The 24,989-nt window shown below is 37.7% G+C and overlaps 1 protein-coding gene across 50 annotated transcripts in view; it reads left to right on the forward strand.

Annotated features, from left to right (window-relative positions):
* The window catches only part of RBFOX1 (RNA binding fox-1 homolog 1), a 906,682-nt gene that overhangs the window by 732,706 nt on the left and 148,987 nt on the right, over positions 1–24,989 (forward strand). The window contains exon 1 of one of the 50 annotated variants that reach the window (XM_075767623.1): positions 19,964–19,982. The exons of the other annotated variants lie outside the window; for them this stretch is intronic. The gene's annotated coding sequence lies outside the window, so the exon portion shown is untranslated. Of the gene's footprint in view, positions 1–19,963; positions 19,983–24,989 lie in introns of those variants that run through there. 50 annotated transcript variants of the gene reach the window in all.

Below are 24,989 nucleotides of genomic sequence, written 5' to 3' on the forward strand. Positions count from 1 at the left end.
ATAGTGTGGTTATATTTAGTGTATATATACAGTACTTGCTACTTAGTACTGCAATTTTTGTAGTACATTAGAACCTACCTCTGATATCTTTCAAATGAATACAGCTGCTAATATAAAAGAACTGGAGTGGAGACTTGTGAGTGTCATGAATTTTTATCTGTTTATGTGATATTTTTATAACTTAGTATTAAATAAGACACTAACACTTGGAATTCACTTTAAATGAGTGCAACATACAGATCAAAAGAGAAAATGTTCTCCTTAAAGGACAGGTCATTGCTTTTTCCTGGGAAGTGATCAAAGCTCGCTTCATTGAGGCAGTGGTTAAACACCGCTGCGGCACGCCGATGCTTAGGTTTCTTTTCTTTTCCATGTCATTTTGCTGTACCCCCTACAAGGACAGTGAAGGTAGACAGCTGAAGGACCTCCTGGAAGAAAGGACAGCATGTGTGGCGGAATTCCCCATGAGGTTCCATCACATTTGGTTTAAACATTTCATATTCATATTGAGTCTCTTTTATGCTGGTTTTATGCTGATTATACCTAGAGGCCATTAAATGTTATCAGATACTTTATATTTGCAATTTTGAATGCAATGCATGGTATGAAATTCTTTTAAAGGGGTATGTTTGACATGCAGCATGAACATATTAAAGGGAATGTACTTTCATAAACTCATAGAGGTTGAGGGCTTTTTTTTTTTTTTTTTTCTCAATTCTCAACTGCTGGATGTAGCTTATGGCTCTGAGGTAGGGAAGGTGAGGTAGGCTTTAAAATATCTATTCCTGTGACTTTTGCTTTTGCTGTTTTGAATTATAAACCCACAAAAGTTCACACAGGTGATTGTGTTTGTTCAGGCAGTCCAAAATATGATTTTAAGGAGTATGCTTGGAGATTTACATCTGAGTGATCAGCTCTGGCAACCCATGTAGAGATGATTTAAAGCATTTCTGCTTCTGACTTTGTGCCCTATGTCTCGGGCAGAAATTACTGCCCCCCCCCCCATAACAAAGTTCATAGAACAGGCAGCATACACACTGTTTAACAGTGTGGTTTATACCCTTGGAGTAGTAACTTAGAGCTGCCGTCATTTCCCTTTGGTTGCGTAGTGGGCACGCTACCTATTTGTCCAAATCTGCTGTGGAAGTAGTTACTCCTGAAGCAGACGAGCAGGTCAGCCTGCTGGGAAGGTGGGAGTCGGCGCTGTCGGCTGCCATGTTCTGCGGGGAAGGGAAATGCCCTCAGACAGCTCTGACAGAAGTTACATCGTTGTGATAGCTGACTGCTAAACAATTTGATAAGTTCAGGTCTAGTGAAAGTTAAGTAAAAAGTGGGGGGTTTTGTTTTGTTTTGCTGTAAAATGGCGTAGCACACTTCAGTTGTCACTGAAGAGATTTTCTCGTGCTCGTCCTATAAATGAGGACATACGCTTGATGGGCATTCAGCAACCAGGGAAAAGAAATGTAAACCTGAAATCTAGAGTGGGACTCTAAACCAGAAATGCCCTATTTGTGGTGTTCTTATAAATGAGCTGCTCTTGAAAACTTTTGCAGGCAACTATAGGGACAGAAAGACATCTTTTCTGTTACTAAAGCCAGTAGGAACCACTTAAAATCATACATAATTATTTCATAAAATAGTGACAATTTCAATAAAGTAGTGACACAACAGTGTTCTTTTGTAAAATTAGTAATATGTTGGGCATTTGGTGCAGGTATGTGCATTAGCGTTATATTCAGAATATACGTATCTGCTGGTGTAGGATTGATGGCAGTGTGATCTAATAGAGAAGCAGGGTTGCTTTTCACTGTTGTGTGCAGGTGTTTAAGTTGGGAGGGAAAGCATTTTAAGCTTTTAAAAGTGAAGGCTCAGAAACCTGAGTTTTCCTGCTTTCAAAGTTTAAAATTACGAGTGATACAGTTATTTGAAAAATAAGGCAAACATCATTAAGCAAAATTTTGGAAATAATGCTATTTTTACTTAGTCTTGTGAGTATTCTTCTGCTCTATTTGTGCCCTTGTATGCAAAACAGATTTGCAGGAATTGAACGCACAAAAGAATTCTTTCCTTTTAACTTACAAACTCTGTTAACAAGCACAAAAAGGTGCTGTTACCACCTACAAACCTGAATCTTTGCATGATATTAGGCTATTTCACTTTCTGTGAATCTTTGATTTTTCCTGCTTGTTGTGTGCACACCATTCCTTTACATTCAAGGATCATTAACTTTAGATGTGTTCTTAACTGATGTCTTCCCTAGGTGTAAAAGCTTTCAGTTCTCACAGGTATGATACTTCACATTGCATGTAAAGGTAGACAACATTGCATCACACCAATTTGTTTTTTTGGAGTTGTCTTTGCAAGTGAAGTATTTAGGGACTTAATTCTGATTAAGTAAATGCTAGGCTATTTAAATCTGAAGCACTTCATACAATTGAAAGCTTCAGTTCTAGGCCTTTTGGTTTTTACCTCCATTTCCTTCCATTTTCTTCACAAATTCCCTTCCCAAAGGTGTCTTGGAGCACTTTGCGGTAAATCTTTGTTTATGTGGTGGCTGATGCGTCTCCAAGTCACCACCTTTACATTCATTTCAAGTGTCCGGCTCCACCCTTAAATCTGATATGACCCTTCTCAAATGTGCGTTCCAGGACGCAGAACTGCCAAACAAGTTGAAGGGTTCATTGATGGAGGCGCATCCCTCCCTCAGTATGAATGGGGGGACTTGGCCATTTCAGTTAATTTCTCAGCTTGATTTCTGAGAGTAAGAGCCACTGCCAACATCGGTGTTGATTTTCTGGTATGAAAGATAGCTATCTCCTGAATAAAACCAGATTCAGATAATTAAGTAATTTCACCATACCATGTGTCAACAGTGATCTGAGCTCCATTCAGACCAGTGACCCTGGTATATTGCTTTTCTGTTTCATTTAACCACCATTTCTTGCAGTGTCTTAATAGTAAAACATACATTTTATTTATGATCTAATCTATGAGAGTGTTGCCCTTTATAAAATTTGGCAATATTTGCAATGAAAACTTCATACGCTACTTTTTCTACCATGTTTTATCTAGCTCTTCTCTTTGCAACCCCAGGTTATTAGAAACAGCATAACCCTTTGAACTGGTTGACAAGAATTCAGCCTAACTTGGTTAAAATATCTTTTTGTTAGGTTTTTCCTTTTCCAAGCAGACCTAGTTTAGTCTCAGCCTCATAAATACATCACAAAACTGTGTTGAAGTGGAAAGAAGGTAACAAGCTGTGTCTGAAAGCTGTAGGATTAAGCACATCCAGCAAAAATACTTGACAGATCTTTGAACATATTGTTGAACAATAAAAAGAATGAAAATATCCCATCTTCTGTATTCTGTTTTTTACTGTCACAGGTACGTGAAAGAATACACATTTTGCAAATGAACTGAAATAAGATCCTATGTGACCTACCTTAATTCTAAACCAAGCTTGAAATGTATTTTGATTAAAATGGTTGACAGTATGCCAGAAGATTTGCTTGCAAGTCTTCTGAAAAGGAGATAATTATTTTTTATTTTTCTGAAACTTTATAGAGAAATTAAATGTCAGGTCGCACATCATTATATCAATTTATAATCATTGTAGCTTCTATTAGTCACTCGTAGCCATTTACATTCTATTTTAATCCAGAAAGAGAGGTAATTTTTAAATACTACATTTTGACTTACATTGTACTGATAACCTACGGGATCTTTCTGGAAAAATTGTGCTTGTAGATGGAGCAGCGTGAATTCTTAGTGTATCAGTGCCACTAGTCTATTCTGGAACAGCCACTTAGGCAGTCAGCAGTCTATAGGGCGATCCCTTTCCCGTTCCCTCTCAGTAACACAGCCCAGTTAACCGAGAGGAAATGTCTTTCCTCCTTTAGCCTGGAAATAGTGTTAGCAGTGTGGTGTCGCTACTAATATGTTTGCAGTGGTTGTCTTACTTCTCATCTCTGTAGGATTACAGATTGCTAGTAGATCCACATGGCAGCAAATCTGCAGTACTGATCCGTACCGCAAGGTCATGTGTTCTCCAGAAACGATGCATTCCCTCTTCGCGTTCTCATTCCAACTGAATGCCACATTAGCTAATGGCACTTCAGAGAAAGAAGCAGTATAGTAGGAAACAACTACTTATTATCTGACCATTTTGCAGGATTTGTTCTTGCAAGGACCAAGATAGCCCTAGACTGACTTTTGCTTCACTGCTGTCACTGTCACCATCCAGATTTTTACTCTCACTTTGCTTTTGAAGTTGGTGTGCTTCACAGACCAAACCCATGGATTCTCCAGACTGAGAACCACCACGTAGACTTAATGTTGCTGAAGTAAAAAATGAAAGGGAAAGGGAAACATGAAGGCTGCAGAGGAGGAACGAAGATAGAGATTAGGATATAATGGAATCGTTACAAGTTAGACTGGTGGCTTTACAGTCGATTTTAAACTGGTTTTCTTTGTTGCTGTTGTGGTTGTTGGTTTGTTTGTTTGTTTTTAATTTAATGGAAGTCGTAGTTTACCTTCATCAGTCACTTAGTCCTACATACTAGTTTATCCATTTTTGCTCAATAATCAAACAATGTGTAAAAGAGAAGAGTTACTTTTTCATGTGTTTGGCTTGTGAATAAAGACGTTCGTAGCACTAGCAATGAAATGTTTAATGACAGAGTAAAAATATAGTTCAAGACAGTGACCTTGTCCTATTGAATAGCAAACACTTTATAATTTTATTTGAGTTTGAGAATAATACTTTGAGAACCCAAAATCAAATATATTAAAATCCGATACATGTGACAAGAAGTCCAGACATGCTTACCTATTTATAGAGGATACTGTGAAGTGTGGAGACAGTAAGGATTGCACCACAGATGTGGTGGAATGGGAATAAGGGTGAAGGTCCCAGCTTTTTCTATGAAGAAAAGTTCTAATTTAATATTTATGAATGAAATGTGTCATCAAACTCTTGATTGCGAATGGTGATGAACTGATTCTGTGTGCCCAACTGGAATTACTGGAATTTCAGCTGTATTTCACAGCAGTTGAACAAACAGGTCAGCAAATATATTTCTCTGTATTGAACAAACACGTGAGAAGGTCTGTGTCTGGTCAGCAGTGGATCATGTATGACACATCTGTAGAAAAGTTGTTCTGTGTAATGTGTATCTGCCTTAGTACTTCTTTTGCCTTTATGCCTGGTCGTGGGGTTTTGACATGTTTCATAAAACTTGTCATGACAAGATCATGGGAGATGCTACATCTTCTTATGATGGGGGTTTTTGTTTGTTTGGGGGGTTTTCTCTGGGGGTTTTGCTTGGGTTTTTTTCCCCCCTCTAAATGCGTGAAAGAACTTCTAGACTTTTTATTTGGGAATCGTTACTTACTACCTATTGAAGTTAGGATGAGGTATTACTAATGCTCCTAGAACTTCCTGTAGGATGCTGTGAAGTGAGAGCTAAAAGCATAAAGAAGGATTTTTATTTTTTTAAAAAGGAAACTTTTTTTAAAGATGTTGCTTGTAACTAGCCAAGGTTTATCCTTTTGTAGTGCTTTTATTCTCAGTGTACATCATCGTCTATGAAGATTCTTTTAAAAAAATTGTAAAATCTGGCAAAACTATATTTTTGTTTTAAAAAAAAATTTACAATCTGAAGATGGTTTTTCACATGAATGGGTGAAAAATACCATAAGTCTAAACAGGAAACTGCTTCATTGAAAAGCAGAAGGATTTTTAATCATCATGTTTTGGGCATAGTGAATAATTTAGGTGTTAGGCTGCTGTGGTGCCCCTTCCTACTGTAAAGGAGAACCTTGGGGCATTTGCAGGTGTTTCTTAAATCTAAGTTTAAACCAGGCTGTCCACGTGATTATGATGGATCGGTGGTGGATCTCAAAACCAAAGAACGAGGAACGAGTATTTCTTATCAGTAGTCTTGTGTCCCTGGTGGTTTTATCAGTCAGGCTCTTCCAGACCAGAAAGGCTGACCTGTTCCTCGTGGGTGGGAGGTTTCAGTGGAGCACGGATCTGCCCGTGCCACAGCCTCCTTTCGTGGAACTCACACCGGTAAATCACCCGTTCCAGGGCTGCTCTGAATGAGCCTGTCCCCTGCTGTGTGCTATTTATAATTTGTTTGGGCATGCACTCGCAAATATTTTCTGTGATCTAATAATAGCCATTACTGATAGCTTAAATGATTTCAGCTGTTGTATCTGTTTACTATTAAGCAACATTGTACTGCTAGTGTTGACTTACTGTAGTAACTCCAAAACGTCCAAAATCTGCTATGGTGGCTGTATTTCTCAGTCAAGTTAAAGTGATTTAGCTGGGGAAAACCTGCTAAAATACATATCTGAAAATAAGAAACAATTTAAATGAAAGGCTAGTAGTACAGATGCTTTTTAATTAGTAGGTAAATATAGATATGTTGTTTATTATGATTTGCTGTTTAGGTTCCCAGAAGCCTTTCCTACCCTTGTGACCCAGTTGTGTGTAGCTTTCTTTGCTTACTTTATATAAAGAGATAACTTGAGTTCCCTGGACGAATCTGTAGGTGTCACTTAAAATATTTAAAGAAATAGTCTTCCCAGTGCAAGATGTCATTTCTAAAGAGTATTTATCAGGACATTCTTAAAAGAAGCGGTTTAAACTGCAAATAATTCTGGAAAATAGCAATGCAGTGCAAATTTGTCTTGTTGGGGCATGAGGTAAAATTTGGCTTGTTGCCTGAAAATAGGAAAATGCTGAAAAATTAAGTATTTTACTCATTCACCTTAAAGTTTAATCAAATTAATCCAATAGTAAGCCCAGTTACTTCTCTTGTGCTCCACCTTCCCCCTCTCCTGCCTGTTGTGGTCCACTCTGTATGGTGCCAGCAAGCTGTGTCGCCTTTCATAACTGCACAGTCCTTTCCTCTCAGGATGGGCATGTGGCGAGCACTGTAACTGTTTATCTAGAAAAATGGCATTAAAAATGGCATTTTTTTTTGTTTTGTTTGTTTGGTTGCCCGTTTTCAGCTCTGTCTTTTATAGTGACTAAGCAGAGGGAAACGAGGAGAGGAGCCAGCTCCAGGTGACTGGCCAGCTGCCTGTGGATCAGCACCAGAAAGTGCTCCACAGATTGCAATTTGAAACCCATTAATATAATGGATAAAGTCTATGAAGCATTTTAAAACCTCCCTTGCTTATAGTGCTGCATTTTATAAGCTAGGTGACATCAAAAGAATTGGTTCTGGCTCAGACCAACTAATAAAAATGGATAAGGCTTATTTTTATGCTGAATATCAGTAAAAGCATGTGCAGAAGATTACATTTAACATTCTGGCTTTTACCCAGAGCACAACAAAGTCTATCTTATCCCCATCCATCAGAACAGAATTTGATAGGTTTGGAGAACCCAGATTTTTGTCTCCTTCTGTTGAAGCATGAAGAAGCAGCTTGGACTTGCAGGTAGATCTTATGAACATGACATTGCTTACTTTTAGCGTTATGTTTCCTTGAACAACTATGGAAAAGGTTATATAATTAGGCACATCATTTTAATAGGGTATTATAAATGGTCAATACTTAAAGCTGATATAAAGCATTGCATGTTGTTACATCTTACTATACAAGGAATAATAGAAAGAAGTGGAAAGTCTGGCTAATTCCTGAAGTCAGGGAACAGCTTCTTTCAGAGCCCAGTAAAAAGCACACGTAGTCATTTTTGTGCCTGTACAGCTTTAATTATTGTTAATGTTTCTAGTCACCACATGTTTATTTAAAACCGATTTTTTTGGTTCAGTAGTCCAGCCTGTACCAGCATTAGCCTCCAGATCTCAACAGCATCCTGTTTATTCTGATCTAGCTTGCCTGACTGACTCCCCAAAGATAAAATTCACTAAGTGAACTTGACAGATTCCAGGCTGTCTCCATATGGCAGGGACTGGGCTGCAGCTTCTGAATCTGCCTGGGATTTAAAAGCTGCTCTCACCTTATTAAGATGGCAGCAGTTACATGCAAGTCAAGTTCGCAGGGGCTTGTTTTAATTCTTTTGGCCTCTGCTTGCGACCAATCCATACCTTTTTTTGTGTATGTGAATTAGAGCAGGACCAGAAGGATGACCTTTCTTTTCCAAACAGGACTTACACCAGCAATCAGAATTGAAATGAATCTGCGCTTCAGTTGTTGACAATTTTTGAAGAGGAGTGTATACAGCTTAGACTTAGCAGGCGCTAAACGGACCAGACCACAAGAGATTTTTGAAAAAAGTGATGAAACAGTGTGAATTTATTTGTTGCTTTGTCTTCCTTCCCTTTTGCCTTTGCGTACTAATTGCTTACCTGTTGTTTGGTTTTTAGCTATTAAAAAAATCAGTGTTACTTTCCTATATTAAAAATGTCAAACCTAGATTCTGGCAACATCAAAACATTGAACTTTCCAAACTGAATTGCAGGGAGCATTTTTGGGAATTCAGATCAGCTCAGGATCTTTCCCTGCATTTTTAAATCTCTGCTGCGTGTGGCAGAGAGCCAGAAGAGTCACAAAAAAGGGGATCTTGTAAAGTGACTGACTCTTAGTGAAAGAAAATACTACTGGAAACATATGCACTATGCGTAAAATAAAGTATTAGTGTTTGTCATCTTAATCAGCTTTAATCAAAAGCTTATTGTTGTAATATTTTTTTTTAAATCTTAATGTTAGATCCCTTCTGTTTTGTTTCATTTTTTATTTGGTTGGGCTTTTTTTTTTTTTGGGGGGGGGGGGGTGTTGAGTGAGTTCACAGGATTAAAGTAATTTATTGGGGTAGGTTTAAACAGATCATCCCTAAAATTACAATGTTAGCAAAAAGAATTTAGAAAAAGTACACAAAATATTTTAAGTGGTTACTGTTTGGTCTATAGAATATAGACACTGCAAAGTAAGTTTAAATTAGAGTTGTATTGGGAATGATGCGATTGTCAAAATAGTTGTATTTTTCGAAGAAAATGGAAGCAGAAGTTTTGATTTCCTTGGCTACTCCTGTTCCTGCCTGACATTGTTCATCAATAGCACGTGCATACTTGAAAGAGAGATTGAGAATGAACACCCCTTCTCAATTTGCTTTGTTATATCTTCTCTGTCTGCTTTTCTTAGTCCAAAAGTGGAAGGTGATGGTCTGATGTGATGCTTTCAAATTAAAAAAAAAAAAAAAAAAAGGAAATAAATCTTGTGAGTTAAACTTTGTATTTAAATTCAAAGTGACTGAGTTGTACTAAAACAAGCAATGATATGTCATAATCTCTCCCTATTGATTTTGCCCTTTCTTTGAGAAAGAGATTATTTTTTTAATTCCTACCAGGTACTGGTTTTAGGTTTGGGAGTTAGTTTCTGTAGAGGCGCTGAATGAAACACCAGGGTTTTCTGGTTATCTGTGGTTACCTGTGGTTCTTGCTCATGCATCCTTTTCATAGCAGGAAAGGAGGATCTTCTGTTGGGACTATTTAATGAGTGCTACAGTCTTTTCTGGAAAGAGAAGCTCTTGAGGAACCCCTGTTAGCATCTTGGCACTTTCTATTTTATCTGAAGCTGTGTGAATGAGTTTGTGACAACTGATTTTTCTCTCAGATGTTACACGTTTAGTACTTGAGAATCATCTGTGTCTTCCTGAATGTAATTTGTAATGGTTTTTTTTATCTTCAGTTAGTTTGCATTTAGTTGCAGATTAGTTTGCAGCATTAACTAACTCCTTATTTGCTTTCTGAGGAAAACTCGCTGTTGCTTTTTATATTGTATACTGTAGATCCGTGCCAAAAATTACCAATAGGCCCAATAGTAATTAAGCTGGGAACAGCGGGACCTGCATCATTACTGGGTTTCTCACAATGTACGTGTGGGTCTTGTGAGCACATCTATAAGAAATGCCAAGTGAGCCATTAGTATGGAAGATACTATTACAGCAGATATTTTAACGGCAAAACTTCAAGTCTCTGAGTAGAGAGAGGCCAAATTCCCACTCAAGGGTTTATAATACGCAGATAGGTTAAACTTTTATCTTAGATCTAGTACAATTATCTCTTTCGTGACATCCTACTTTCCTGCTGTATGTATTACATGGAGGAAGTTTTACAGTCTAGCTGAAGCACCAGACACAAGGTATATTAGTGTGTAGGGAGTATCTTTGAGGAAGGAGCCTTTAATCTTGCATTTGCATAAAAAGGCAGGTAAGTTTGATTTTTAACGATACACTGCAGTCCCGTTGTTAAATCTGTTACACAGATGTCTGCCTTTTAGAGCAATTGTAGCAGATAAATGCAGTGCCTCGTACAGAACCATGTTTTATTTTACCCAAACCTATTTTAGAATTAAAAGCCATAGTTACCTTTTGCTTTTGTTTTTACGTGTCTTTTGTGTGTCTTTGGTGGTTTTTCAGATAAATTACTTGATGCATTTATACATTTCTTGCATTTGTGAAGTGAGCATCTTTTTATTAGTAATTTTCTGTTGTATGGACTAGGCCGGAGTGTTTCTTAATGCCACTGACTTAACGGTAAATTGAAATCCACTGTATGACTGAACAATTAAATGGTTTCCCCGCTAAACCTGGATGTTAACGACCATGGAATGAAATAAAATGAAATGATCAGGACCGGCAGCTCAAACTCACTCTGTAAACATCTAGATTGGCTGAAGTGCAGCGGTCTGTATTTACAGCAGAGCTGGCAGAAGAAAGGTGTGAGTATTCTTCATCTGCATCAAGGCAAAGTCTTAGTTTAAGTTGCTGATAAAGAAGTTTGAAGTAATCTTGAGATTTTTTCCCAGCAGCTTATGGGGGAGTGTTCTGGCACTGGACGGATCTCATGGTTATGCTGGCCTTGAACTGATGTTAGCATTGCACAGCAGAGAGCAAAAAGTCCTAAAAGGTCTTCTGCACCTCCACGTTAATCTGGAAAATGACGTCTGACCACACCTTTCAGGGGTTTTTATTCCTTGTAGAAAGGTGCTTTTGGTTTGTGGGGGTTTTTTGCTGCTGTTGTTTTTTGTTTTTTTTGTTTTGGTTTTTTTTTTTACCTGGCTGGAAATTTTTTGTGAGCTAGTAATAATAAGAAATAGAATGGGTTGGTCACTTCTTCAAACACTTGGAGATTTTTTTTCTCCAGTTTCAACACTGATTTTCCCGACGTTATTGCAGGATACTGCATGACTCAACTACAGCACACATATAATCGAGATGGCCATTTATTTATCACAGCAGTTTGTAAGATCTGGCTTGTTTCATTCCCCTGCTTTTCCCATTATGTGTTATTTTTAGAACATGGTAACGTTAAATAACAATCAGTTTATGTCCATTTATTTAAAATTAAACTGTAGTGGTGCATCTTTTATGTAATAATGACATACCAAACACCCATGAAAATTATCAGATTGTAAGGAACTGGTTAGTAACACAGAACACACAGGTTTAGGCTATGGTTTACTTTATTGCCATTGTTTGTGAATGGTGTTACTTTGGCATATAATAATTAGGAGAAGGAAATGTTCTTTTATTTGAGGGTGGCATAGGATTTGCACCTCTGACATACAAACTTTATAAAAAATTTACAATAAATATTGGATTATTTGAAAGCTGGGGTTCATGTTCACAGGAAAGGAGCTTCACAAGTTATGTTAACATTATATTGATTTAAGTGAACTGATTATTCTGTCTGAGGTTGTATGGTCAGTGTTTGCTCCAGAATAAGAGCGGGACTGCTTTACCGTGTGCTCCTTCCCACGGAAGGTATCCTTACTGTGAAGGATCTCATAGACACGGTGAGATTCTTTTTGTTATGCTGATACAATGCTGCTTTGAAACAGCTGTAAGCTGGGATCCTTGAAGGGTCATTGTCTGAGTTTGAACTGTCTTCTAGGAGTGGTCAACACGTTAGTTGCACAAGTAGAGTTAATCCTTTTCCAGGGGAAATCCATTTATCTGTCTCATGTCTAAAAGAAAAGACAGAGAAATAAATCCCCTTACTCATACTCTCCTTTTAGAGTTGTGCAAGTCTCTGTTGTCCGAGTTAGGCTAACACAGAGGAAATACCAGAAATACACCAACCCCTATTGTTAATTAAAAAATTGATAGGGAGTAAATGGTAGTAGCTCTTTTAGATTGTGTGGTATGGTTTGCTAAATTTAGGAAGACAGACCTGGGGATACTGATCAGGGATCAGAGTGTTTGCTTCCTAAAGAAGCCTAAGCCCAAGCTGTTTGTGCATGCTGTACTACCATCTGATAGAATACCTAGGTGATGTGGAGCAAGTGTCCAGATGAGAGCTGTCGCTGCTTTGTGGATGCCGTTGTACTCGTAGGTGCTGCGGGAAGTGCTTAACAAATTGGCTTTTGACATAATCCGAGAGCCCTGCACTTATGTGTTGCAATCCAGCAGAAAAAGCAGTTCCTCATAGAAACACATAAAAGTAGATTGGACCCGATTGGGAGCTTATGAAAACGGGAAGAATCTCCCTAGAATCAGTGTAGTTGGTGGATGATTGTCATGCAAAGATAGGTCCTGGAGTCTCCTTGACTTCCCCACCCCCCCCCCCCCCCCCCCCCCCCCCGAAAGAGGTAACAATGTCTAATTTTCTAGCTTTCATGCTGGCTTCTGCGGAGTGATTTTTTTGCAAGCTAGTAATCTCAAATTGCTTCAAAACAGGAATTTACTCTCTCCCAGTCTGGTAAGGAACTGGATTTACACATTTCCAGTGAGCAGTGGATTAAAGACAAGTGCAGTACTCAAGAAACTGGCCCAGGTTGCTTTCTCTTTTACATTTTTACTTCAATTTTCTCTTCTGTAGAGATATTAACAAAACAGTTCACTATATTTGGAATGCTAATGGCAGTCAAGTTACATCAAAAGAGGGATCTATTATTAAATTGACAGAATGTCAGTGACAGAAATCAACTATAACTTGTTCTGCATGTCATTAGCTGGAAAAATCACATGCAAATTTTTAACATTGATCAAAATTCCATTTCACGTTGATTTTTGCTGTGCTAGACGTAGGACAGAATAAGAAATTATTCTTGGGCGTAGTTTGGTACGCAACAGAAATTGCAGTGCTCGAAGCCAATTTTACCTCATGAGTAGTTTTTTCTCCCTTAGAAATAATGTTTACTTAAGTTAGCGAAACCTGGCTGAGGTCTTCTTACATTTAAAAGAGATTTCCCACATATCTGGTTTTGATTGTCGTATCCTTCAGTGTGCTTGTCCAAATCCTGCCCACATGCCGCTATGCAAATGAGGCACTCCCACATAGTGAATGTTCTCCACAGAAATCATGAAACGCCTAAGCAGATTTTTTTTCTTTTTTTTTTTTTTTTTCCTTTTAACAAATGGGAGTCCTAAAAAATATTCTAGAGAAAGTACAATTCTGCCCACCAGCTGAGGAGAATGCAGGGGCACCTTGAAAGTGTATTGTTATATAAGCTTATCGGAAGAAACGAAGCAAAAATGGCAAACTTTTGCTGCAGCTTTTGAAAGTTACAGGCTGCTTGAGATGGAAAAGAAACTAGTTTAATTCACTTAAGCTACTGATTATATTTAAGTCAATAATAAACTGACACAGACTTAACTGGCAAACCTCTGCATCCTTGACTGAAGAAAACAGCAGTGATGAGACCAGGGTAAGGATCACTCGCTCTTAATACTTTTCCAAAGCATCGGCTACAGTTCCGTTGTCAGAGATGATGCTTTTCACAGTAGTAGTAAAACTGGGGTGTTGATTGTTCTTTAATTTGCAGTTTAATAGTTTTCCTTTGCTTTGCCAGCTTAGAACAGTGAGCTCTGCTATGTTGGCCAGTCCCAGAGATGACCAGTGTTGCTCTTTCCCACCTTCGTTGCTGCCTGTGCAGCGTCCCCTTTTGCTCTCTTCTGATCCATTTGCGAAGGGCGTTGGGGTCCTGTTTCAAGAGCAGCTTGGTTTCAGAGGAAATTCCAGGAGCTTCTGTATGCATATTCATGACGAGAGAACTCTTTACAGGGGAATTCATAATCTTTGGGGGTGTAAGGTGGTAGATGAATGTGAAAATGTACACACATCACAAATTGCTATTTTCTATAAAATTGTACATTTTAAACCCAAAACCTAAATCAGTGCTATGAACAAAATCTAATATTGTAGCTCAAATAAATATTTTTAAAACCTTCCTTGTTCTGCTACAATTTAAAATAGCCATATTAGAAACTAGATTCTTTTTGTTTGTATTCTTATATTTTGTTCTTGTTAGTCAAAATGAATTAAAAATGACTGAGAGTTTGCTGTTTGATTCTTCATAGTTCAGTGATTGGTTTCCATATGTTGAAATAAGTAACTATTTAAAGCCATCTGTTTCCTTTGGAATTAAAAGTAATAGTACTTTCATTAGTGTTAAGCATTTAACTGATACTTAAAAAAATAAATTTAGGCTAAATTTATCTTTTTGGACATTATTCAAATAACAATATATGTTAAATTTAAAAAAAAAAAATAGGTCTATTTATTGTTAATATTTGAGGCATCATTTGCATTGGGAAATCACCTAACTCAGACATGAAAAATAAGTCTGAGTCACAAAATTGAACAAGAAAGCCTCACCCTAATCAGCTGAGTGGGATGTCAGCAATATATAGGCCTTATTCAGGTCTGCTGTATGAAAACAAATTTATATTTCCATTTTAACATAGCCAAAAATTAGGAGAACATTTACTTTATCAGTTGAATCAGAAGTTCTGTCTGCCCCTCACTTTTGCTCATGACGGTGCAATTTCACTGCTGAGTTTTGGATGTGACTGATACCATCAGCTTGTTCCTGGGAAAGTCATAAAATCCTGAGTCAGGTCACTTGGCAGTCAAGTGGAAGAGAAAACTGCTTTTCAGCTATATTGTATTGCTTTAAATTGCAAATGTCTTTGTATTTGCTTCAGGTTTCTTTTTTTTTGTTTTGTTTTTAATCCTGCTGTTGCACACTCTGTCTTAGGATCTAAGATTTATATTTCTTTGACTGTTTAATGTTTTCTTTCATCACTTCCATAAATAGTAACGACTAGCTTATGTATATCTGGGGAAGGAAAGCAAAAAGCCCTCGAGTATGCCAAGTCTGAAAAAATTTAAATTAGTGTATCAAATGTTAGAAGAGGAGGAATTAAGGCTCTTACCAGCTAACCATAAGCCAAGAATCTTTTAAATTCTAACAACGGTTTGGTAGATACAGCTAAATCTAGCTTTACTTATGAAAGACAATGGCAAGCGTGTGGTTCAAAGTAAAAGGTTTCAGCTTAATGAAAGCTATTTAACATGTTATTCTAAATCCATAGAAAGGCAAATCTTTATTCCAAGGTGTAGATCATTTCTGTTGGGGGAATCCTGCAATTTTTAATGAACATTTTTCTTTTTCTTATTTCTAATTAGCTTCAGCACTTCCAGAATGTTAGCCTTCAACACTGAGGTTTCTAATGGTAATAAAGCACTTGAGGTGGTATTTAATTAGAGTGGTGATAGGAAAGACCTGAGCAGGGCTGAAATGCTGATCCTTTTGTATTGCTCAGTGTCCCATTGTGATTGATGAGTTGATTTCTCTTTACAACTTCATTTGCATCATGTGGTAATACCCACAGGCAGCGGTGCTGTGTGTTTCTGGATGAGAGCTCACCATTAGTACAAGCTAATGTGTTAAATGGGGTAGAGGTAGGGTGGAGAGCTCTCTTCGCTCTTAAGCAACCTATTAAATAACTGGTTTATGGTGGGTGATGTGACTCCCCATGTAAATGCTAGTGCTGATGTTATCTTTATCTACTTTTACCTTGAAAATACGCATTCCCCTACACACTGTCTGTCCTACCCTTTCTCTCTTCTGTTTATCTCAGTTATTGTGTTAAAAAGATCATGCCAGGTAATGGCTGCTATGAGGAAAGGCTACAGACCTTTCTTTGATTCTTAGAGGCAAAATAAATTGGTCAGGACTTTCTTAAAAAAATAGATACTTTCCTTATTACTAGAATTCTTTGTTTCTGAAATTCTGACTCCAACTCGAAACTTCTGTAATGGCAGTGGTGTTTCTTGTTTGGAACCAAGAGGTTTGTAGTGGGACTATCCAAGCTTCTTCTGTTGTCAGTCTGCTTGCACAGAAGGATATGGAGTCATCACCACTTTGCCCCTCAGAATTGGCTTTCCTGTAAACAGTTCTGACCTGCTCACATCTGAATAGATCTCTGTGTCAGTGTGTAATATAAGCATTTCCAACAGTGAATTTCTACTGGATTAATATCATCATACTAGTAGAGTATATTTGCTCTGGCAATGGAGGAAGCCAACGGTATCCTGGGCTGTATAAACAGGAGCATAACTAGTAAATTGAGGGAAGTGATTATCTCTCTTGACCTGGTACTTGTTAAATCGCACCTAAGATATTTGGCCCAGTTTGGGGCCCTCCAATACAAGAAAAATGTTGATCAACTGAAGTAGGTTTAGCAGAGGTCCCCCAAGATGCTCATGTGCTGGAGCAGATGCCATATGGTAAGAGGAAAAGGGAACTGTACTTGTTCAGCCTGGAGAGGAGAAGGCTCCAGAATGACCTAATTAGCAGCCTTTCAATGTCTACAAGGGGGTTATCGAGAAGATGAAGCTGGTCCCTTCACAGAGGTGAACAGTGGGAGGACAAGAGGCAACACTCATAAATTGGAACAAGAGAGGTTCCTACTAGATATGAAGAAAAACGTTCCCCATGAGGACAGTTTAGCATTGGAACAGGTTGCCTGGAGAGTTTGTACAGTCTGTGTCCTTGGTGGTTTTCAAAAAATGTCTGGATCTGGCCCTGAGCCCCTGGGTCTGATCGCATAACTAACCCAGCTTTGAGCAGGAGGTTGGTGCCATTTCCTTGCTGATCATCTGACTGCAAAGTGCAGTATATTCATAAAAACAGTACACGTCCCAAAATTCCATCTAACATAGTATCTCAGTAACTAGGTCATACTTACTGCACCGTAACTATGCTTCAACTTCACTGTTCTTGCTCAATTCAGTAGCTTAGAGTTAAAAAACTGCAACAATTTCTGCAAAGCAAAAGCACTGATATGTGAAACAAAATAAGTTCAGAGTATCTTTGTGGAACGTGGTTATCTCTTAGAGATGAAATGCAACCTTGTGCAAAGAGTCTGCACAAATTGCCCTATTACTTCCAAATACTTGCGATGTTCTGTCATTTATAGCAACGTGCAAAAAGTTTGGATTATATTTGAATATACGAAGTTTGGCTTCTACTGAAGTTCTAAGTCTAGTGAACTGTTGTTCAGCGGAAAGGACTTCCTTGTTGGACAGCAAACTCTGGGTGTCTGTATTTATCTAGCTAATTTCTTGAAAACATCTAAAATTTGTCCTTTGCTTCCATGATGACGGAGAAAACATTTCAATTTCTGTAGAGATAAAGTTCTGTTTGTCAGCAGTGGTCCTGTACAATAAGGTTTCCTGGGAAGTAGAAGTTGCATATGTGAAAAGAGATTAGTTCAAGATAATTACTTATGAATATTGATATCTCTTCTACTACAGTTTTTCAGAAATCTACTTTGATGACAGTTAACCACATTAACTGGATTGAGTAGACTGGAAGTACAAGCTGGCAATTATACATACGTATACCTCTTCACCCACTTCTGATTATATTTGTGGCAGATATCTTTTTGTGCTCCTGAAAGCATATGTAAAAGCGAGTTTTCATATCAATTCTGGGCAGCTTTTTTTTTTTTTTTTCTTCTCTAGATTGCAGTTAACATGCAGCTGACTGGTACATACCTGGCAAATGCAGTTGTAGAGGGTTTTCTTAGGGCCGTATTAATTCTTTTCTAATTCTGGAGTAATTTGTGTTTCAAAACTCAGTGTTATTCATAGATCAACTACAGGTGATTTCTGAATAAAACTTGCTGAGTATATTCTCAAAAAGAAAGGACAGAGATTATTTTAAAAACTTGCAAACAAAAAGAGAATTTGAGGACCTGCAAGTTAGAGTCTTAATTACAGTTGTTTGCATCAGAAAGTTGCCTTGCTTCTGAGAAAGCTTACTTTCACTGAGATTCTGCACAGACTGGTAGATGCTCTGCTTTTGGTTTTAAACTATTTGCCTTTTTGCTTTGTGTAATTCTATTAAAAAAGCTCTTTTCACCTAAGGCAATGGGAACCCCCATTTAGTTGGGCTATGTGGGTCAGTGCAGGGTTTGCAGTAGCTTGCGAATTTATTTATTTTTGTTATGTGAAGTGAAATGGTGCAACGAGGTTACTCTTTCAGATTAACAGAATGTAAGATGTTAGCCAACAAATTCTAGTAGCAAACTATGCTTTTAAATTTCTGGTTTATGTATGCAAGAAATGGAAGCAAAATGTATTAAATTGTTAAAGCCCGAGACATACGGAAACCAGCGTTTAAATTCAAGGTATCTTAACCCTCAGTCTCACTTTTCTGCATAGAGCAATAGAGACTTTCACAATGTGTACTGCTTATATTGTTTGAATTAACGTCATAGTCTCTGTTTAACTGGAAACATTTTATATCATAATTTGTTTGCTTCTGAAGTGTGTGAGAGGTCTTGAGTTCAGGTTATTTAACTGGTGTTCAATCTGTGTTACTAAAATGAAGTTAAAATCATAATTTGAAAATTTTATTTTATAATCCTTATTAACAAACAACATTTTCTGATCAATTTACTATGTTTCATAACTCCCCATTGAATTTGGTTCTTAGTGTGATACCATGAACACATACATGTGTGTGTGTGAAACCAAAACTGAATTTGGTGTGCATTGCCTGTCTTAATTGATGCTATTAGTTCACCGCAGACCTCTTTACTGGAGGATTTGAAACTACTTTTTTCACCTTTTGTTACTTTAAATTAGCTCACTGCTTTTTGTTGTGTTTTGTGGGGTGGGGTTTGTTTCCCCCCCCCCACTACTCTTTAGAACTGTAGGCAGTGGAAATATTAAAGGTTGTGTAAGTTTAGAATCCATTTTAAACATTGAACATTTTTGTTACTACCTGAAGTCAATTGACGAGCAGCGAACCCTTTGTGGTTCTTTATCCAAGGTGGTTATATACTTACCCCTTCATCAGACCAACAAATGGGAAGTGCCATAGTTTTTGTTAAGTTCCAAAATATGTTTTCATCCTCTTAAATCCTAGCTCAATTGGCTACAATGGCATCTAGAATAAATGGGAGCAGGTGAAAAAGTTCTATAAATTGTAGTAGTCCTATAGGCTCTGATTTCTGCTCAGAAAAATTCACAATTACATAAGCTATTTTGTGTGAAAGTTAAGGCGCGTGACTATGAAGGTCATCCGTTGCTTTTCATGTTCATACTTACACATATTACTGGGTTACCACATCAGTCAGTCAGCGTTTCACATCTACTGTGCTCTCAGCTCTTGCAATAAGTGTTAAATGGGAGAATCAGAGTTTTGTAGGTAGGTGTAGAAAGTGGATGCAGAGGAAGTAATAAAGGAGGAGGATATGAAGAAGACTGAGTGAGGCCAGCAGAGAGAGAATTAAAAGGTAGGGAAAATTCAGTCAGGATCTGAATGAGAAGAGAGGAGAGTTCACTAAAAGACTTGGCAAAATAAACTCAGTACATTCGTAGTGGTAGACTTCTGCCTTTTGGGGTCCCTATTTTGGAGCCTCAATTCTATTCATACAGTCTTTGTGTCTTCTGAGGTGGATTGAGTCTGCCAAAGTGCGTACTTGACATAGGTGCCACTTGGCAGTTTTGGTTACTTTCCCAGAATAAAACTCACCTTTCCACACTTTTGTTGTGGTATTTAGTCTCTGGCAGCTGAAAACTGGTTTATTTCTGATGGATTACATAGTGATCATTTTTCCTTGTTCACATAAGGCATTAAACCGATGTAGAAAAAGCACGTTTCAGTAAAAGCCTATCCAGTTTCTGCATTGCATTGCTTAACCACCTTTCCTGAAGCACAGTCCTTCGCCCACCTGACTCTGCGAAGTCTGACAAAAATCAGTAGGTATGAAGGACCTCAGAAATTATTGTTCCTTTCTAAATGTGCTGTTAACTAGTAGGAGGCAGAGGATTTTGCTTTACTCTCAAGCAAATTTAGTAGCTCTCTCATTATACCTATTGCTGCTTCAAGGAAAATGTCTTTCCTTTTACACGGGCAGACTTCAGAAGAACGTAAGTAATTGACAGTACACATTCTACTGTAACTATGAGTTCAGGCATACTGGGTGTGCATTAAAAAGACAATGGAATAGATTAGTTTGAGGGTATAATACATATCAAAATTGTTCTATACAGCTATCAGAATATTAAATAAAAGGAAAAGGCTTCATAAAGTCTCATATAATCCCTCTTGGCATGGGTATTTGAGTAGGTATTCAGTTTTTTTCCTTTAAGTATGCTGATATGATTAAATTTAACTTGACACAAGTGATGTACTATACCATGTGATTGTAATATTTAAAAGAAAAACCACTTTTCTGATTGAATACCTACTAGGTATCAATTTGTGTGTAGCAATATCTAATCTGAATTTCTTTTGCAGCTAGAATGCTAACGCATTTGCGGTGTTCTCCATCTCGCTAGGTGCGCATTCAGCAAATATTGAACTGTTTCAATATTTTTCAATATCTTATTTAATCTAGTGTTCTAGTAGAAAAGACAGCCAGTTCCCTTCATGTGGATTAAAAACAGTTTTCAGGCTATAACTCTTCTTTCCCAAAATAGTCTATGTAGATGCTTATTTTCACTAATTCTAGAGTTTGGATGCTGTGGCTGGTATACATCCTGCTGCAGTGTATAAACACAAATGCTGTTAGATGTGGTTGCTGTAAATTAGCTGTATGCTTCTGGTAAATAAGCCAAAGTTTTTCTCAGTGCTGCTTCAGTTTTGGAAATACCTTTCCATCCACCAGCCTTCCCTTGCTTACATAGAGAGGCACAAAATAAAACTGAGAAAGATCATTGGTACCCAGTCCCATAATCTATATGTTCTTAAAATAATGTATTGTTCAAAGCAATGGTTTTTAAGCTTATCAGGGTTAAGCACCTACGGCATGTGGCAGAGGCCAGCTTTATAGCACAATTTACTGCCATATGTATATGTTCAGTCTTGTGAAGAAGGGCTAGTAAAAAAAATAAATCTTCGAAGATGTGTGGGGAGAAGCACTGTAGTTTTGCAGATTTGAGAGCAGATTTAGTCCCCGTCCTACAGATGGGGAAATTAAAAAAGACAAATTGGCCATTTTAGAGATTTAACAAAGTAGAATTTACCAATCCGTATAGTCAGTGAAAGTCTTTGCAGTGCTATAGGAACCATTAAAGGATTTTGTTCATTTTCTTCATGAGTGCAGATTAATTGTAGCACTGTATTAATAGATTGTTGTTTATTTTCAGCCAGTTGTGACATTCAGCAATGTTTAGAAATGTGTTTTGCTTTTCATGGGGAAATCTTATTGCCATCTTAATCTCAGCAGTGAGAAGAGCTTTACCTTTCTTCAGTACTGGGGCTTAGTTTGCTAACGACAAACCTTGGAGTAAAGAGTTACTCGTTAATGCTATAACAGCATCTTAACAGAAACATTAACTGAAGTACACAAATGATCTCGGTGATAAACAAGCATAGTAAAGTGTAGCTGAGGCAGGAAGCCAATCTGTCTGTTCCTTGTGCCCAATGATATTTTGATAGTCATTTTAATCTTAGAAGTAAATAACATCAGAGATTGTGTTCCATCATTTCATTTCAGTGCCAAAAAATGAATGTCGCTTTAACTGGTATTAAACAAGATGGCATCGCTGTGTTAGTTGGTCATTGCAGCTCAGGTCATCTATGTTCCATCAGAAACAACAAAATGATGGAAGCTTTAAAATTAAACAGACATGGGAAATGGGCATTGTCTGAAAGCAATGGTAAAATGGTTAATTTCTACATTTTTTTTCCCCTGAAAATTTAAAGTAGAGAAACAGCAGAATGGTGAATTTCATATCTATAAAACTATATTCAGCTCTGTTGAAATAACTTCATTTTAATCAAAGGTTTATGGGCATGAAGATCACAATTCTTGTCTCTTGGAACTGATAAGTATGATTTGTGGATATATTGAATTCATAAATATTCTGCCAAATTTGTTCAAAATATTGAGGTCAGTCATATAAAACCAAAAATTCTGCCTGCTGAAAAGTTACAGGTAAAAAGCAGAATATATACAATTTCCACATACAGTTGGAAGTTATTGCATGGGATCTCCATGAACAATACACGGATGACTTGGTGTTGTTTTTTTTTTTAAGGAGGGAAAAAAGGAAATAATAGATTTTCATTTGCAATGCGTAAGATTTATAATCTATGAACAATCTGCTTCTAAGGGCAAATAACAAGGCACTTACTATTTAATATAGATTACATTTCAGTGTTTTAATACCTTTATTATTTACAGACCAAAACTGAGAGGGGTTCGGTGAATGCGCAATGAACTTCATTCTCTCAAACTGTTATTCCATTGATGCCCGTGGTGCTGAACTTTGCACTTTTCCATATTGAACTAAGTAAGGATTCTGATTCCCCAGTCCACAGGTTTATCAAGATGTCCCTGGGTGGAGTTTAGTGTCACCTGCAAATTTGCTAAGGATATACTCTGTGTCATTGTCCAAGTTGTTCAACAATGTGAGACCCAGTATTGACCCTCAGGTATTTAACTTACTACTGGTTATGAGCTAGACATTAGGCCATTGATCTTAGAACCTGCCATTCCAGCCAGTTTTCAACCTGACAGTCTAGCCTTTCCTTCCTCAGCTCTCAACTGGGAATGCTATGCTTTAAAAAAAAAGCTTTATTGACCTCATGGTAGATTGTATCTGGTGCTTTAACTTTGTCCGTGTAGCCAGTTTTTGTTTTTTGAAGGCAACCAGGTTGATCAAGCACTATTTTTCCCCTGAAAAATCCATGTTGCCCATTTCAAATTATTTAAGTCTCCTTTGTGTGCTTGGAAATGGATTCCAAAAGGATCTGCTCCATGATCTTTCCAGGGCCTGAGATGACACTGAGTGGTCAATGATTCCTTGAGTAGTCCTCCTCGCCTTTTTAAAAGACAGGAGTAACGTTAGCTTTTTGAGTCATCTGGGTCTTCCCATATCAGTGTAATTTTTTGTAGTTTAATAGGCATTGGCACATGATAGGTGATCTACTCCTTCCGCACCTCCTGTTGAATGTCTTAAGGCTTCAAATATGTAAATATATCCAGCTTCACTAAGTCTCCCCTAACCTGTTGCACCTCCATTGTTCATTGTCCCTCCCCTTCACTGTCCATGCTGCCCATGATTTGGGTGCAATGATTTAGGATCAGACTTTACCTGAAACAAAAAAGACATGAAGTACTACTTCTATATTATGATGACTTTTTCATCACAAGGCTGTCTCCTCCCTGCATCAACGTTTTCCTTGAACTTTTCTTTTGCAGCAAGCAGACCTGATATGTAGAATCCTTTCCTGTCATCCTTAATGTCTTCACTAGTCTTAGTTCCAGCTAGGCCGGACAAAAAAACTTCCCAGGTTTTGTCCTCAGGTACCTGAGCAATGCTTCTATGCTCCTCTGTTCTCGATTCCATTGTGTGTATGATCCCTTTTTGTGTCTGTCTTCGTTGAGAAACTTTGTGTTTAGCCATGTGGGCCTTCTGCTAAGTATCTTCCTTCTTAATGAATGATTTGCTCCTACATGCTGAAATTCTCTTTAATCAGTGGCTCAATCAATCAGGCAGCTACTTTGGACAGTTTCCTCTCATGGGTGAACCTCAGGGATTCCTAACAATTCCCTGGATTAGCTGAAGTCTCTTTTCCTGAAGCCCAGTTTTCGAACTCTGGCGCTTGTCTTCCTGGTCTTGCTCCAAATTCCCAAACTCAATCATGTCATTGTCTTTATGGAGCTTACCACATAAATCAAACTCTTAAATGTACCTTGTTTAAACAAAGTAAAACGAAACAACTCCCATTAGTTCATTTGGAACAATTTTACAGTAACAATTATTGCTTTACCTGGCTAGTTTAAGTGAACTGGCGTATAAAGCAGCCCTGTATCCTTTGACATTTGCAAACAAATAGCTAAGGAGGTATGGTCTTCAGTCATCTTTGCTGCTTAAGACAACGTATGGCATGACGTTCTCATTTCCCTTACCAGCTGACTGTTCCTTGTTTTATTTCAGTAGAGTCGAGTAATGATCCTCCCATTTGTGATATTGAAATTTGGACCTGTTTCACATATAATGGATGAACTGTGGTTATTGTGGTACCACTTTAGAAAGTGATTCAGCATGAGTGATTAAAGAGAAATGTCCCCTTTCTTTTCTGAGGCTAAATCACAGCTCATCAGTGAAAGATTGTGTCCCTGGTTAAAAGAGGTCATTCAACAGTTTGCAGTGAAAACACCGTGCCTGTTCACAGTTTGGTTTTGTTGGTTCTCTGTCTGTAATACTTGTGGCACACATCACTCATTCTGCCTGGTATTTTTTAAATATAAAATCATTTGTTTGTACATGAAAAATAACTAAGTAGGTACACAGGAAACTGTGATACGGTGTCTCTAGAATAAATGGCCTTCAAACGTATTGTCTCTGCACATGACTGTAGGTTGACCCCTTTCTATGGCTAACAGAGCTGGTAAATACTTTGCTATATTTTGTGGTAGGTCCATTAAGAAACCAACTGGAAAAACAGTTCATTTAATATATTCTGGATGAGGCAGCAGCTGTAAATTGGGAATAACTTTGTGTAACTGTTAACCTCAGCTAGATTAAATTGCCTGATTTAGACACTTTTAAAAACCCCAGCTCTATCCAATCCCAATCTCCTGAGAAATTCAATTAGGGTTTTGTTGGGGTTTTTTTTGGAGTAAATTGCAGGTGAGATGTTGAATTCTATTTACAAGAAAACTGAAATTAAATATTTTAGCTATGATAGAGGAATTTCTCAGATTTCTAGAAATTATCTAACTGGCCAACCCATATACCTGGATTTGATTG

Source organism: Balearica regulorum, chromosome 15 (genome assembly GCF_011004875.1).
Source record: "Balearica regulorum gibbericeps isolate bBalReg1 chromosome 15, bBalReg1.pri, whole genome shotgun sequence".
Classification (NCBI taxonomy): Eukaryota; Metazoa; Chordata; class Aves; order Gruiformes; family Gruidae; genus Balearica; species Balearica regulorum.